The sequence below is a fragment of the Papio anubis genome, chromosome 13 (genome assembly GCF_008728515.1).
Source record: "Papio anubis isolate 15944 chromosome 13, Panubis1.0, whole genome shotgun sequence".
Lineage (NCBI taxonomy): Eukaryota > Metazoa > Chordata > Mammalia > Primates > Cercopithecidae > Papio > Papio anubis.
Window position 1 is genome coordinate 17625007 of NC_044988.1, and position 15782 is coordinate 17640788.

A 15782-nucleotide genomic window follows, 5' to 3' on the forward strand; every position below is an offset into this window, starting at 1 on the left:
ATTGTCTTTAAATTCTCTCTAGACAGTGCACCCCCTATTGCAGGCACCAGGACAGACCACGCCCACTGCCCTTCCTGGGTGCACCACTGGGTAGAGGTCCCCAAGGCTTCCCTCTCATACACCACATTATATTCCAGATTCACCCAGCCCCCTCTGTCTCTTTCTTGCCACCCCTAGCTACCACCATCGTCTGTTTTCTCTTTGGACTCTTTTTTTTTTTTTTTTGAGATGGAGTCTCACTCTGTCTCCCAGTCTGGAGTACAATGACACCTTCTTGGCTCACTGCAACCTCTGCCTCCTGGGTTCAAGCAATTCTCCTACCTCAGCCTCCCGAGTAGCTGGGATCACAGGTGTGTGCCACCAGGCCTGGGTAATTTTTTTGTATTTTTAGTAGAGACGGGATTTCACCATGTTGTCCAGGCTGGTCTCGAACTCCTGACCTCAGGTGATCTGCCCACCTCGGCCTCCCAAAGTGCTGCAATTACAGGCATGAGCCACCATGCCCAACCTCTTTTGGACTTCTATAAGATAAGGCCTCCTCATTGTCCTTCCTTCTTCCTATTTGCCCATTTCATTCCATTCTCCTCACACCAAGTAGAGTGAGAATTCTAAACTTAACCTCTGCCCCCCGTAGTGTCCCATCACACTGAAAACCACATCCAGTATCTTTCTGATAACCCTCAAAGCCCTGCTCATTCCAGCCTTCTGTTACCTCCTGGTCACGTGGCTTCAGCCACACTGGTTGCCTTAATCAGTTCAGGCTGATTAACAAAATACCACAGACTGTGTGGCTCACACAATAGGCGCTTATTAAATACCACAGACTGCGTGGTTCACACCATAGGCGCTTATTAAATACCACGGACTGTGTGATTCAAACAATAGGTGCTTATTAAATACCATGGACTGTGTGGTTCAAACAATAGGTGCTTATTAAATACCACAGACTGTGTGGTTCAAACAATAGGTGCTTATTAAATACCACGGACTGTGTGGTTCAAACAATAGGTGCTTATTAAATACCACAGACCGTGTGGTTCAAACAATAGATGCTTATTAAATGCCACAGACTGTGTGGTTCAAACAATAGGCGCCTATTTTCTCACAGTTCTGGAGCCCGGACATCCATGTCAAGGTGGCTACAAGTTTAGTCTCCTCACAGGGTCTTTCCTCTGTGCACATACATCCCTGGGTGTCTTCCTATAGGGACACCAGTTCTATTGGATTAGGGCCCCACCTCTATGACCTCAGAAAACTTTACCACTTTAAAGGCCCTGTCTCCAAATACAGTCACATTGAAGATCAGGGCTTGAACATATGAATTTTGGAAGAACACAGTTCAGTCCCTAACACTGGCTTCCTGCCCCCCAGGACCTTTGGCCATGCTGTACCCTCTGCTTGTAGGACCTCTCCAGGTCTTGGCATGGCCAGCTCTCTCTTGCCATTTAGCATTTAGCTTGAATGTCGTAACTCTGGAGTGACCCTCTGGTCACTGATCCCAATATCCCCCAGCCACTTGCCATCACTTCGCCTGTTTTGATTCCACCACAGTACTTGCTCTCTCCTGCTATTGATCATGTATCTGTGTGTTTGCTTGTTGCCTGCCTTCCTCCATCAAAACAAAAATTCTTTGAGAGCAAAGGCCTTGCCTGCCATGCCCACTGGTCGCTACTGTGTTCCCACAAGCACACAGCAGATGCCCAACAAACATCTATTAAATGAATGAAACAAAATTGCCTTTGCCTTCAGAGTTAAATAGATACATGGATTCATAATGAGGTAAGTCAGACAGCTTTCCAAACTGAAAAATAAACTATCATTGGTGCCCAAAGAAGATCTTCCTCTGATCTAGCGAGCAGAGTGTAGCTCCAGGCCAAGTTGCAGGGCATTAGAAAGTTAAAACACTGGCAAAATTCTTGCTGAAGTGCCTTCCAAAACAAGTGAGATGGTTCACACCACCATCAGGAAGGCACGCGTATGCTGGGTTCCCACCCTCTCACCAATGCCATGTGGGATCAAACTCATAAATATTTATCAATTTTACGAGTAAAATGATATCCTGTTTTAATTTTCATTTCTTCAGTGATGAGTAAGATTGTGTATCTTTTCATTTGCTTATTAACCCATTGTATTTTTTCCCTGCTGCTTATCTTTTCCTTTACCTAGTTTTACATTTTTTAATTCATCGTTTACTTATTGGTTTGCTGGAACACTGTGAACGTAAAATAAAATGCCTTATTTATCTAACCAAAAATATATGCGTACATTCTCTAAACCAGAAATTATACTTTTAGGCGGTTAACCCGGAGATAGATTTGCCTTAGCGCACAAAAATACATCTGCACAAAGTCCACCGCAGTTTTGCTGTAGTAACCACAAAATAAAATCCACCTAAATGTTCATCACCAGGGACAGGTTGCCAAAAGCTGTTCCTATTAATGAAACTGTTCACAGTGGTTGATAGTTACAGTAATAGAAGAGGAAGCAGGTTAGAAAGAGATCTTAAAGATTCAAAGGGTTTTATGTTTTTTATGACCTTTTTTTAGAGCAATTCTAGGTTCATAGCAAAATTGAGAGGAAGATACAGAAATATCCCATATATCCGTTGCCCCCATAATGTGAATACAACCTCCCCCATTATCAGCATCCTCCACCAGAGCAGTACATTTGTTGTAACTGACGAACCTACACTGACACATCACATCACCCAAAGTTCATAGAATACAACAGGGTTCGCTCTTGCTGTTGTACATTTCATGGGCTTTGGCAAATGCATAATGACACATATTCATTATACATTTGTGTAATTACAGTATCCTGCAGAGTATTTTCACTACTTTAAAAGTTATCTGTGCCTCACCTAGCAACCCTAACCCCCAACCCCAAACCCTCTGGCAACCATGGACCCTTCTACTGTCTTCATAGTTTTGTCTTTTCCAGAAAGTCATAAAATTGGAATTCTACAGTATCGTTTCTTTTTTAATACAGGCCTTAAAGAAGCAAATCTCTTTCCAACATCCCTCTAGCTCTGCAGATATTCAAAATTGCCGATAGAGTTTTCTCCATTACCTATTTCTTTGAAAACATAGAATAGTTCTTTAAATTCTAGAATCAATCTTGACTCATTAAAAAGTATTAATTTTTGCATCAGGCCATTCTCCTGCCACTTATTAAGCCTAGCTGTGAGGGAGGAAGTGCATTAAGGCTTGTAGCTCTGCATGCAATATTATGCCACTAAGGGCACATTACAAGAATCCTACTTGCATTCAAGCATTTCCACACAAAGCAGTGGCTCACATACAGTGTGAAAATTGAGTGTGCACAGCTCTCAGAACTCGGAATTCTTGCCAGGGTTGAAGAGGTTTCCACTGGAGCTAGCTGTTCTGAAAGTATTTGGCATCCGAGCCAACGGCTTTTTCGTAGCCCCCTCTCTGCAGTCCAGGTGTGCATCCCCAGAAAACTATGCACTATTGCATCCTCGGCACACTCCTCACACCCAGGACCTGTGCTCAAGCCACCAAACCATGCTGGTTCCTAAGAGCATCTCTGCAAACCAGATGTCTCTTTGTATGAAACGTGCTGGGAGGATGAGTGGGGCACCAACGTGGAATGAAGTGGTCTCTCCTCCTAGAAATTATACCAGTGAATGCACTTGAGGTGCAACTGCTTGATCTCACAACAACGAAAGGATAAATGGACACAAATTCAGCTGCTTTTGATATGCTGAAGACAGGCCCCCACTTTGATTTATTTCTGAGGCTTAACGATGACAAGAATAGAAAAGTGGAACTATTATTACCACCCTGTGACTTTTGAGCTGGGCATGGTTTGGGGCATTGAAATTAGAGTAGCCTTGACTCATCTACTCCTCATTTCCAACACCATTTTCCATTGCACACTTTCAAAATCTACTCGATTGAAGAGCCATCCACACATCCAACTGAAAAAGATTAACCTTCCCTGGTCTCCACACCTCTCCGAGATTTCCAAGCAGGATAAGACTGACATCCGTGGCCCCACATCACCACTGTCAGGAATAAAGAGAAAGCCTCAGAGCACTCCCAGCAAGATCCCATCACTCACTGCCCTGCAACACTCCCAGCCTTCTCCTCAGTGCTTACATTGAGAACATCAAGACAAATCTCGTTTTGCCATTCTCTCATGTACATCAAACTTCACAAGGAGCCTGCAGCTCCCAATCAACTCTGATCTTCCTGGCCTCTTATATCTATAGTCTCTCTTTTATCAATTATCTCTATAGTCTCCCTTTTCTCATCCACTCTGCCACTCATCCCACATACCTGAAACCAGTCCACACTGTCTTCTGGAAGTCATGATCAATTGTTAGCTTCTCCTTACTTCTTCTCAGAACTTTTTTTCACTTCTTGCTGTCAATGGACAGACTCTCAGGAAACCACTTGCTTTTACCCAGCAGTCTGAAAGTGGTAGCTGTGGTATCTTGCAAGGTTCTCGTAATGCCAGATCTGGAGGTAGGGGCAGGTGTTCTGCTTTCATACTGCCACTTGAACATCCTTTTTTCCTACCACAAGAACAAATAACAACACAAAGTTTTCATCTTTTAATACCATGTGATTAGTCCTTATCAATCACCATTTTAGCTTACTGCTGTTACCTACAGACCCACAGATCACTCCCCTAATTCCTTGAAGATTTTAGCACCTAACTCACCACCACTTCTCCCACATATTTGGTAATTTCAATATCCATATATATATGATCTTTCCAATGTCCTAGACTCTTGGTTTTTCGAGGCCCTCTTTTCCAGCTCTCACATTTTCCACCCTGCCTCAACCACTCTCTCCACAAGCCGTACTCTGGCCTTATCATTACCAGCAAAGCCATCCATAATTACAATTTCAACCATTCTGTCTTTCCAGCTCACTCTCACCAATGTCCCAACTCCAAGAAACCCTGACCCCACTAGGTGCTATTAGCCATTGACTACTTAAGCTTTTCTTGGTCCCTCAATTTTCTCCCCGGCCTAGATTAGATCTGATGGTCCATCATCTCACACTCTTGCATACATTCTTAACAATCTTGTTAAGAAGATTAACAAGACCCCAGGCCAGGTTAAATCAACTCGGTTTACTCTGCACACCAACACAGATGGCCATGGCTGGAGAAAGCCACACAGCTTGCTGACTGATCTCATTTTAAGTTGATAACCCTTACCTTCAAAAAGGTCTCAAGCTCTGCCCATCAACCATTCAATATTTCCATAATCCATTCATTCTCCTGTTACCCTAAACTGATGATTTTCAAACTTGAGGCTGCCACAGAATCATCTGGAGGATGTGTGGAAACTCAGATTGCTAGGTCCTGACCCTTGAAGTATCTGAATCAATCTAAGGTGGACTGAAGAAACTGCATTTCGAACAAGTTCCCAGATGATGCTGACCCTGCTAATCTGGACCATGCATTGATAACCACTGCCCTAGATGATTATTTCATGACTTTTTCTTTCTTCTCAAACTTCCAACACATATTTTTCCATCCTTACTCTCCACTGATGACTTAACTTGCACTCACGCACATGCACACATACACACATCAGAAAAGAGCTTCCCAAGCTCCTGACCCCAAATCTCCTTCCTTACTGGGAACAGTGTCCATATGTTTGTCCTTCCCTCCTGCCGCTGCAGCTGAACTGTCTAAGCTTCTCCCTAAAGCCAACACTTCACATGCATCCTAGATTCCATCTCCTCTCTCTCACATAAACCTGACTCCTGAAACTTCTCCTCTCCCATTGCTCTCCCTACATCAAGAATTTCTTCCTCTCTATTGGGTCATGCCCATCAGTGTCAAGTGTCTTATAAAGAACCCCTTCCTTACCCCCATATTATCCTCTAGTTCCCCTTTACAGCAACATTCCATGAAATTTGACCTCCTCAGTTTTCTTCCAACTCAACCAGGTACATCCTTACCTCATGGTCTTTGACCAGATTTGTCTCCATTCCGAAGATTCTATAAGGCTGACTTGAAACTCTCCTTCAAGGCCTTAATCAAATGCCATCTTGTCAATGACATTGACCAACCCATTAAAAATGGCAACATCTGTTTCCCAATGGCCAGCAGCTCCCACCTCTCAACCCCACCGACCACCAGTCTCCACTCCTCCTCTCACCTTTACTACTCACAGTCTGAAATTCAATCGCAGTTGGAATTAGGTAATAATTGGCATTAGGCAAAACTAACATCTTTCAGACAGGACTTCTAAGAATGCTCTTTGACAACATCTAAATTGGTTAAGGCCTTCCTATTGTTTCATCCTCTTTGTTTCCACACTTTGTGATGAAGTTCATGACCAATTGGACACTTCATGGCTTTGTCTTCAGTGATATTTAAATGCCATTGGGCCTGGGAGACTAACAGATTTCTCCTGAGGCCTCTTCAAATGTAGCTTAATTCTTAATGTTTTTGTGGCTTTTGTTAATTTAAAAGACAGATCTGTAAGACCTACCTCGTCTTCCTTTCTGACTACTCATCCATCTCCATATTAAATCCTGCCTGGATACACCAGGAAAGAAAAAGAAGAAAAAAAAAATGGCATATCCTTGTCCTAAAAGAATCACCATGGCAGTGGTGTCAGAGGAATTCCTATGTCATTCAAGAGGTGCTCAAGTACTCTTAAGAAGTCTAGCACTGGCTTCGAGCAAGATCCCTGGTACATCACATCACCTTCCACACAGTGAATGAATTTAGCTGAATCCAGCAGAAAAGGTATGCTGTGTAGTACTTGGGAAAGAAAATAATCAAAGTGACAAAACCAACAGATCACCCTGAAGACTGAAGGGCATGCAATTTCTCCTCCGCACAGTGCCCAGATAAAGGAGAGGTCATACGAAAACCCCAGACATTAATGAAGGAAAAAATGATAATTAAAACATTTGTGGACTCTCCTTCTAACAAGAACTCTACCACTTTAGCTTGTGGGGGTAGTTGGTCAGCAATAAGAAAAAAATGAAATCTCCATGTAAAAGACTTAAAAGTTAGGTGAATTTTACATATCATGGTCTCTCTACTTGAGTGATCTAAAAAATAAATAAATAAGTAAAGACTCACTGAGGCTTTAAGTGCTGCAAGTACCCCAGGCAGAAAGATCAGGCTTGGTTAAACTATTACATAGTCCGCCATTTGTGTATCATGTCATCGAAGGTGTCAGGGAGGAAAAGAAATGTACCTCTTCCTTCATGTTGGCCAAAGTGACAGAAATCGGTGCTCAGAACTGAAATGACAAACCCTTCAGTTTAGAAGAATGCACATTAGAGCATAGACCTTTCAGTTCTCTTATGTTAAAACAAAATAAATAAAATAAAAACACAAAATTGTAAAACAAGAAGGGAAAATGCTAGGGCAATCTGATCAGGAAGATAAAATCTCCCCCTCTGGCAAGGTTCAGGAACATTCTGCAGTAGAAGTTCTCCACTTGTCAGAAGAATTTATTTTTCCAATTCCTTTCTCTTGGAGAGCATGCATTTCCCCAGCAGATATGAGAATGACCTGATTCTCCCAAGGTAGCAAACTCTCAACTGGAACTCTGTTGCAGTCGCTCGTAGAAAATTTCCTGTTCCATTATTGCACCAAATGAGCTCTGGGCTAATCAGACCCTCTAGGGAAAGGATAAAAAATAAAAAGCACCCATCCCCTAAAGCAAGACTCTGAGCTGCTTTGAACTACATTTACAGCCTTAATATAACCCAAGAGATTTCACAATTCACATGAGAAGCTAAACCCTTCTTCTAATGAAATATTTATTGGGTTCATCATGGAGAAAAGGAGAACAATTTTTGATGAGCATATTCTTCTATTTATTGTGTTCATTAGAAGTGCCAGTGAGAGGTTTCAAAGTAATTTTTTTTATTGTTGCTTGGGATGAAACATATAATTTTCATCATAAGCAAGATGACCGTAAATAGAATACAATTCTTGCTTGAGTGCTGCCCAAGTGTTTGGTGAAGAGGAGGGAAATGTATATCAAATGCCTCCTCCTGCACCTTACTGACTAAGCCTTATGTTGGCAACTCACCCCTGGTATGCACTCTCTGCATTCTGTAGCTTAGTGAAGGATTTTGTCAGGCCAAAATAAAATGACACTAGCAAAGAAATCAAGATCCCAAAGCAAGCGACTAGTGAAAAACACACTGGGGAGACGGTGCTGCTTGCCCTTGGAGCCTTGAGAAGACAGAGGGTTGCAGCCAAGCAGTCCTGGTGTCCACCGGACAGGAGAGGGAGGGTTTAAAACTCCACCGATTTTGTGGTGCTCTCTTTTGCCTAATAATATGTGTATGTTTCACCCTCACTTCATACTGAGAAAAAGTAACAGACTCATTATTTTATTACAGGCAGATATTCGTACTCCGTTTTTTTTGTTTTGGTGAAAAGTGTGCCGACACAGCACTGAGCGTTCCTCGGCTTCCAACTGCCACCTCTTCTCCCAAGGGGTAAGAAAGCTGTTATCACTTCGATGCTAATAATAGAAAATTTAGCACAACTGCCTTCCCATCTTTCAAACCACTTCAATATTTTAAAAACAAAAAACAAAACCCCCTTGGCTCAAGAGGAAGAAAGAAAAGAAAAATTAGATTACAGTTGATCAGATCTGAAAGCAGTTGTCTAACGTCTCTGTGCAGGCTTTTTTTCCTGTAATTAAAAGAAAAAATTTTTTGATGTCTCACTTTTGTCCTATCAATTATGAGAAAACTGAAGCACCCACATTATACTCCTTGTCCTGCATTTCCTGCCTGTCCCACCAGGCTGTTATTTATTTCTTCCTTAGACATCAACTCTCACCTAATGAATGGGTGCTGTTATGAAAAAGAAATTTAATTTATATAAACATTAATGTAATACCCAAGGAACTTGCTGAAAAATAATGTTTTTTTTTTTTTTTTTTTTTTTTTTTTTTTTTTTTTTTTTGAGATGGAGTCTCACTGTGTTGCCCAGGCTGGAGTGCAACAGCGCAATCTCAGCTTATTTCAGCCTCTGCCTCCCAGGTTCAAGTGATTCTCCTGCCTCAGCCTCCCAAGTAGCTGGGACTACAGGAGCCTGCCACCAAGTCTGGCTAATTTTTGTCTTTTCAGTAGAGATGGGGTTCCACCATATTAGCCAGGGTGGTCTTGAACTCCTGACCTCAGGTGATCTGCCTCCCTCGGCCTCCTAAAGTGCTGGGATTACAGGTGTGAGGCACTATGCCTGGCCAAGATATAAATTTTAAGTTCATCTCTGGTTCATAGTCCAAGTAAGTACAGCTCACTGGGTCATGTAAATTTTTTGTCCCTCAATATTAAAATATAAGATTATTACAAAAATATAATCATGGCACTATTTAGAATTTAGATAACACCTTTCCTCTTAGGAAAAACGTATCTGGAAATAGATGGCCATATTTCATATTCATTACAGTCTTGTATGTTAGAAGAGGTATTCTATGCTAGTATCCCTATATCATAAGGAAGAAAGAGAAGTCTTAAAAACTCAAGCATCTTACATACTAGAATGGAATTTGAGCACCAGAGTTAAAATATTGCATGGGAAATTCATAGAAGTAAGGCTACTCAGTCATTCATTGAGTTCAGAGTTTGTAATGACCCCCACATGGTGCTAAAAACTTAAACCTCCAAAGTGTTCCCAGTCCTCCAGACCAGCACATTTGTCTAAAGCAATTTTTTGACCCAAAGAAGGACCAACTGAACCAACTGAATTAGAATTCAACATGGTCCAATTAGCTAAGCTTGGTGCTGCTTGTCCTTCCCAGGATGTCTGGCTGGCAAGAACTCTACCCTTACTGGCAAAATGGGGGATGGAAGGACTATATAATTAAGCTCTAAGGGTAGAACAAAAACTGCTCTGAATATTCACATTTCCTTTCTTTTGTCTCTCAAATGTTATTGTAAATGAAATTATGTCAGAGTAAAATACTAATAAACCAAAGTGGGTTTTTGTTTTCCTACTACGGAGAGCAACCAGTCAGCTTTACACTAGCTAGATGTGGTTTTCCAGTCCTGGTTTAAAAAGCAATGCAGGTATGTAGTCATTTACTTTCAGCCTGCAAGTCCTTTTGATAAAGAAGCCCTTTGCAAGAAGCATTTCTCTCCTGTCCTTATAAATCAAATAAATAAAAATAAAAATTTCTGCCAAGCCATATGCTTCTGCTTCTCTCCTTCAACTGGCCTAAAATAAAAAAGATTACCCCTCTCTGTTCTTTTTCCTATCCTTCTACTTGAGGGGGAAAAAAAGAGCTAGAGAAAGAAAAAGAGAGAGAGAGAAATCAAACAACTGTCTAAACAAATCAATCCAACATTTCCAAGGGCTTTTGACCTGCAGCAATGTCAATCTCGTCTTTTTTTCCCTTTCTTTCTTTGAGTCAACATAACCTATGATTCTGATCACTCCAATATGTCAGTGCCTGCTGAGGGCACGTTTTATTGTTCATAAAGCCCCAGACGATAATGAAAAATAAGCAGGGAAATGATAAATTCATCAAAGTTGCGAGAATATTTGAGGAAAAAAGGAATTTCCCGAGGTAACTGTCCTTGACCTGGCTCTTTAATCGAGTGAAATTTCATCACTTTATCTAATATCATGCTTCATGCTTCAGGCTCCCAGCAATTCTATTTTAGTGTGGTCTAATGGGCAGCTGACACATCCACTCAGCACCAGACTGCATAATATGTGCTGACACACTGTGTGGCAAACTGCCTTGCAGGGGCTGTTTATTTGAGCCTCGCCAGGAAAAATGTCATCACAAAAAGGTTCTTTATAATTCTGGCCTCAGCTTTCCGGGACTGGGTGGACTTCCCACTTTAAGAGGTCTGGGAGCCCTTGCGGGAAGGCAGGCAGTGATTTGGGTGGCTGTGCACATTTGACTTTGGGTGAGAGGTTGGGAAAGCCCCGGTTATGGTTGTCTGAAACCTGAATCTAGATAGTGTAATGAAGAGTGTCATTCTAACGGCTTTGCAGGCTGCTCTTCTCAGAACCTCTGATTCAATTTGATATTCTGAGGCTAACGTACTGTATTGGGCCTGAAAACAGGAATGCACATGAAAAGCTTTTATACTTATTCAGTTCAGTAAGCATGGCAAACTCATCAACAGCTATTTGTACACTGTAGGCATGATGGGACTTACTTTGATGTTCTGATTTATGCTTGCTATTTTCCCCTCAGTGTTACTTTGGAGTTGAAATGCACTTTAAAAAAAAAAAAAAAAAAAGTCAGCTTTTGACATAATAGCTAAGGATATTATCATAAATGAAGCAACACACACACACATGCATACACAAATATAGAAATGCCACAATCTTTGACTCTAAATTTCCAATGTAGACAAACTTCAAATTTGAAAAAAATATAAAGGAGATTAAAGATAACTAGATGAAATGTGTGACCCTGGGCTGAATTCAGTGCCACAGAATGGAAAAAAATGCTATCAAGGACGTTATTAGGACAACTGACAAAACATGAACCGTAGATTAAAGTATTGTATCAAATGATAAGTTTCCTGAATTTAATTACTTGTTGTGATTATGTAAGAAAATGTGTTTTCTTAGACAATTCACAGTGAATTAAAGCTACTAAAGAGTATGGGGCATGGTGCATACAAATTACTCTCAAAGGGTTCAGAAAAATTTAATTAGAGAAAGAGGGAATGATAAAGGATATGTGGCAAAATGTTAAACATTACCAAATCAGCAGAGCAATGCAAAGTAATTCTTGTCGAGAAGGAGTAAATAAATTCTGTCAAGTAGAGGTTCAATTATCTTCCCTCCACTTCCGCAGAAGAAGCTAGTTTGCATCCATATGCAAATATATTTCGATATTCCTGATCTATAAATGAACCTTTGAACTAGCTGTAATAGTCGCCTGTTTCCCTCACTAAAGATGAGCTAAAACCTCTAGCACGTGTTCCTTCAAAATAAAATTGGTTAATCCAAATAAAGTCTTTAATTCTCTAAACCAGTCTTGTGACACTTTCATAAGTCTGAAATCATTGCAAAATAAATATTTTCTAAAATTACTATAAACAGAAAATAACTATGAGTGGGGAACTGGTGTAAGAATAAATACCTGCTGCATGTGCACGTATTAAATAGAAATGTGCTTTACAGGGAGATAATGTGCTTACTCCAAAACTGTGGCACCAGTAAGGTTAAGCAAGCTATGGTCAGTCTAATACTACCACGACTCTGATCATAATGGAGTTCTGTGATTTGTGGCCTCATTAGAACCCTGGGATGGCTATTTAGATCTCCGTGTATGCTATGCCTTGCTTCACCTCACAACCTTTATATTTAAGAAACTGGAGTACAGTCGCTTTACATTTCCCAGAAAGATCAAATTTAATCTCAAATGGAGTAAGACATTTCTATCTTATGCAAAGTAAGAAGTCACACTGGGACTGGCCTAGTGATCCCCACAGTCTATCTACAGAGGAAGAGTCTTTTGTCACAAAATACTGGTAGTTGCAGTTAGGGAGGAAGAGCATGGTGGGGTGGTATGTTAAAGCCGCAAAGACGTCTGTCCATCAAAAGGTTGAAAGCAGGGCATTTCTTCAGTGGAGAAATAAGAACATTGTTCTGTCTTACAAATGCCAACATTTATACCACAAACATCTTTCACTTTAAGCAGGAGTGCTTTGGTAAGACCGATCAAATATTCCTTCCCCAGTGATTTCCAGCTTTGCTTTTTCTAGAAAGGAATTAGTACTGGTAGCAGTATAATAGGAGCCATAATGAAAATAGCCTTTATATTAGATTGAGCCCTTACAATGTGCCATATACTCTGTCAACAACATCACATTACCACTTTATTCTTCACAGTTTTCTGAACCAGATATTATTAGCCCCATTTCACAAAGCAGTAAACTGAAGGACAAGGAGGCTAAGTGATTGTGATACCAAGAGCTAAGCAGTGGCAGAGTTACATTTCGTATTAGGTGAAGTCTGGTTCCAAATACAGAATGCTTGCATTTACACTACACAACCTCTAGAACACACACTTGACGAAAACAAGCTCACAAATTACTTTATTAAAAGCTCATTGGTTCGGGTGTGGTGGCTCACATCTGTAATCCTAGCACTTTGGGAGGCTGAGACGGGTGATCACCTGAGGTCGGGAGTGCAAGATCAGCCTGACCAACATGGATAAACCCCATCTCTACTAAAAATACAAAATTAGCTGGGAGTGGTGGTGCATACCTGTAATCCTAGCTACTTGGGAGGCTGAGGCAGGATAATTGCTTGAACCCGGGAGGCAGAGGTTGCAGTGAGCTGAGATTGTGCCATTGCACTCCAGCCTGGGCAACAGGAGCGAAACTCAATTCAAAAACAACAACAACAACAACAACTTATTGAAGAAAACAATACAAATTAAGTGTTCACAATATGGTACTGTTCATGTCGTGGCCATGGTGATCAATGGTCTTGTGGAACATCATACCAATGAAATAACTAGTTTAAATAAAGCATGTAGATTATTTTGAACAAATAATGCAAAGCAATAAAAAGGTTATTTCCTTTTATTGCCTTAGATTAGCTAAAGTTACTAAGAACAGAAAAAAGGAACTACTATTTAATTTTCCATTTTGAAGATTTTTTTTTCCTCGAGATGGTATCTTGCTCTGTCCCCCAGGCTGGAGTGCAATAGCACGATCTAGGCTCACTGTAACCTCTGCCTCCTGGGTTCAAGTGATTCTCCTGCCTCAGCCTCCCAAGTAGCTGGGATTACAGGAACGCACCACCACGCCTGGCTAATTTTTTTGTATTTTTAGTAGAGACAGGTTTCACCATGTTGGCCAGGCTGGTGTTGAACTCCTGACCTCATGATCCGCCTGCCTTGGCCTCTCAAAGTGCTGGGATTACAGGCATGAGCCACTGCGCCCGGCCCATTTTGAAGATTTTAATACTCTACTTGGAGAGACCCTATATTTTCTAAAACTATAAAACAAAACTGTCAAATTATGAGAAATTTTTAAAAGCAAGCTTCAAGTGTTGTTGTTTTAGTAATGGTAATAAACTATATCAACATTTTTTCTAGTAAAAGCAATAATTTTTCTAAAGGGGAAAACTTTAATTTATAAAGACTTTCACTAGTCAAATCATGGCTAGAAGTATTTGGGGTCTGATATTTTAAGTAAATTGATTGTATCTCAAAATTAATCCTGTCCACCATTTTATGTGAATGCCAATTTTCTTTAATTACTGGAAAGTATCAAGTCTTGTCAATGAGACTTTTAAAAAGTCTAAGAGAACATAAGTCAAATAAAACGGTGACTTTGGATATTATTTCATTTGTTGTCTGCCTGTTGGGTCCTTCGTTCAGCTAAGAGACAAACACTTATTGAATGTGTTTTGATTCTTGCTCTCAATAATCTTAAAATACAAAGATGAGATACAAATAAACAGTTGGCTGTAACAGAGGGCAAATGAAAGTACCCGATAGAGAATGTAATGAATAAAAACTACTTTTTTTGGAAACTGTTTCTCACTCTACATGATTCTACCTGTTCATCACATGACCCTACCTCCTTCATCATAGAAACAAGCTTATGACCTGGACTGGCCAATCAGAGAACCCAGGCTTCCCAGAAACAATGATAGCCCCAAGATAGACACATGCCCCACCTCCAAACAATCCAAGTCATATGACGAGTTGATATAAATGCTGTGAAAGAGGATTTCTCTCCTTCGGAGACTGAGAGCTAAAAATACTATGTAAATCTGGAGCTTCTGAGAACCGCTTTCCTATCATGTATGAGTGTAGGGTCTGCTTAAGACTGAACCCAACATGGAGAAAACCAGAGCCAGGAAATATAATAAGGGACAGATCTCTGAGAACATTAGCCAGGTACTGAATTCAGCCAGCTCAACTACTGGATTTTCAGTTACACGAGCCAATAAATACGTATTTTATTTACCCTTGTTTGTATCTTTCATTGAAAACTAAATTGCCTCTCCAATACCAAGATGATCCCTGAATGGAGATGGATTGAAGTGTAAAACTTTTTCCATCTCTAACATCATATTAATTTACTTCACATGTGGGATAGAGGAAAGAACAATTACCTTCAGCTGAGTAATACACTCAGTGTTTCATGGAAGAAGTGATATTTGAGTTGAGCTAGGATTTCCAAAACTGTAAAAGCAGAGTAAGGACTTTTGGGATGAGGAATTAACATGAACAAAAACAAAGAAATATGAAAGTATCCAGTGCATTTGTGTAACTCAGTGGTACAGAAATATAACAAGGAATGGAGGAGAAGTTGAGAATGGGAAGGTATTTGAGAAGTCAATGATAAAAGATCTTGAATATTTGCCAGGTAGTCCTAACTCTTATTATATAAACAAATGCAAACCATTGAAGGCTTTGGAAGAAAAAAAAATTCAGGATGTGTCGTACTTCCTGGGAAAATAATCCTGCTAACAGCCTAAAGAAATAATTAAATTAGTAAAGATTGGAACGGAAGGCAACCTAGGACCTTGGTGAGAGGTGTTAAGGACATAAAGAAAGTGCCTAGAGGGATGGATAAAAGCAGATATATTCAAGAGACATTTTAGAAATAAAATTAATAGAGCAAGGTAACTAAAGTTAAACCTTTTAAATGATAAAATCTGCCAAGAGAGAATTTTAAAAAAGAAATTGTGATCTGATGAAGTTTTGAGGCAACAGTTTTTAATGGTTCAAAACACGATCTTTCAGGCAAAGTGGAACTAACCTTTGAGAAATGCTTAGAAATGATCCAAAACAGGCAGATGTACTACGCTCA

General features: G+C 40.3%; 1 long non-coding RNA gene across 3 annotated transcripts in view; it reads right to left on the minus strand.

The window, feature by feature from the left end:
- Window positions 1–410: 410 nt before the first annotated feature.
- The window catches only part of LOC103878443, a 33449-nt gene continuing 18077 nt past the window's right edge, over window positions 411–15782 (minus strand). For 2 of the 3 annotated variants that reach the window (XR_004177818.1, XR_004177819.1), the window contains 3 exons: window positions 11148–11208; window positions 7084–7246; window positions 411–4540 (listed from right to left, as the gene is read on the minus strand). This is a non-coding gene — a long non-coding RNA (uncharacterized LOC103878443). The remainder of the gene's footprint in view (window positions 4541–7083; window positions 7247–11147; window positions 11209–15782) is intronic. The other variant, XR_004177820.1, reaches the window with a different exon arrangement.